The sequence below is a fragment of the Gavialis gangeticus genome, unplaced genomic scaffold (assembly GCF_001723915.1).
Source record: "Gavialis gangeticus isolate Ggan-Ray unplaced genomic scaffold, GavGan_comp1, whole genome shotgun sequence".
Lineage (NCBI taxonomy): Eukaryota > Metazoa > Chordata > Crocodylia > Gavialidae > Gavialis > Gavialis gangeticus.
In genome coordinates, this window is record NW_017729024.1 from 105,560,573 (window position 1) to 105,562,203 (window position 1,631).

General features: G+C 42.2%; 1 long non-coding RNA gene across 1 annotated transcript in view; it reads right to left on the bottom strand.

Annotated features, from left to right (window-relative positions):
- Positions 1 to 1,377, bottom strand: part of LOC109297615 — a 22,753-nt gene extending 21,376 nt beyond the window's left edge. The window contains exon 1 of the long non-coding RNA XR_002097363.1: positions 1,364 to 1,377. This is a non-coding gene — a long non-coding RNA (uncharacterized LOC109297615). The remainder of the gene's footprint in view (positions 1 to 1,363) is intronic.
- Positions 1,378 to 1,631: the final 254 nt, after the last annotated feature.

The following is a 1,631-nucleotide window of genomic DNA, read 5'->3' on the forward strand; positions in this document are numbered from 1 at the left end:
TTCAAGCACCTACACTGAACACCTTCAAGAGCAAATTGGATGCTTATCTTGCTGGGATCCTATGACCCCAGCTGACTTCCTGCCCTTTGGGTGGGGGGCTGGACTTGATGATCTTCTGAGGTCCCTTCCAGCCCTAATGTCTATGTGTCACAGGCCAGCTGGGCACTGTGAGTATATCAGTTTAGTTGCAGACTGACAGAGCACTGCAACTTTATTAGCCACTGGGCTTTTTGGTTCGGGATCGAGAAGCAACAAAAGATATAGTTTGCATATATAATAGTTAATAAAAAGGTTAAGCTAATAAACAGATGAAGTAAATTTAGTCAGGCTTTGGCCTCTCTGACTAGAAAAAAACAGACAGAGACCAGAAATGCTAATGCTGCTTATTTCAGTTATATGTTTTGAGAAAAAAAATAATTCCTGCATTATTACTCTGGGCACAGATGTCCAATTAAGTAAGTTTGTTTTAGTTTCTTCAAGGTCTTATTTTTTTTCTTTTTATCTGTCTTAAGTATAAAAATGCTTAGAAACTGAGGGAGGGGGAGGATTCTTTTGAACAGGCAAGTGAGTGATTTCCTTGCTGTGTGGAATCCTCCATGTGATCACAGTATTTTTCTGAACTCACAAGCTAATGTAGCATCCAGAAAATTCTGCTTAACACTGAACTGTTTAAAACAATATTACCCACCTGGTTTTTGTACAGTGCTTTTCATGGGTCTATCTCTAAGTGTATTACAGAGGAGGTCAGCATTTTTATCCTCATTTTCAAGGTGAGGCACACAGAGGTTTAAGTGGCTTATTCAAGGTCATTCAGAAGGTCAGTATCAGAACCAAGAGCACAACCCACCTCTCAAATCCCAGCCCAGTGGGAAGTTTTAAAACAAAACTTTTTTTGTTTTAAGCTTCTACAAATTAGATTGTAATGTTGGAAACCCTTTAATCCTTTGTAATGCTAATCTACAGATAAATTAGTTTGTGACCCTTCTCCTCCTCCCTCTTCCTCCACAAAAAGCCAAGCATTCTTCCAAAGGCAGATGGCCCCATGTGTATGAAATAGTAATTGTTTTCCAATTTTTTGAGTTCCCTTAAGATGTAGATAGACCTGTAAGTGGTCTTTTCTCTAAAACATCCATATGCCTAATGCCTAATTGGGACTTAGGCACCAGGTACTTTTGAAAATCCCACTAGAGCCCTGTCTGAATCTTTAAGAAACTAAGTAACTTCTAAAAACCTAGCAAGATGACCTGAAGAAGGGCACTTGGTGTCCAAAAAGCTTGTCTAACCTTGCTGCCAACTGTACAGCTGGTCCAATAAAATATATTATCAAAAAACTCCTGGCTCCTCACATTTCCTTGACTTCAACAATGTTCCAACCCTACCTTAAAAGTCTAGTCCTCTGTCCATAGGATATTATTTGGGGGGGGCTCAACATGCGTGCTTGCAGGCATGCACATGCATAGAACCTCCCATCCGCCCTCCCCCCCCGCAGGTAAGTCTGTTATAGGAAAGGGGTGGGGGGGGGGCAGATCAAGGTTCCCACAGTAAGGGAGGGAGGGTGTGGGGCAAAGGCTGGGGTGAATGGGGTCCTAGGGCCAAGGTGGGTCATGGGATACTCAGAGTCTAGGGTCGGG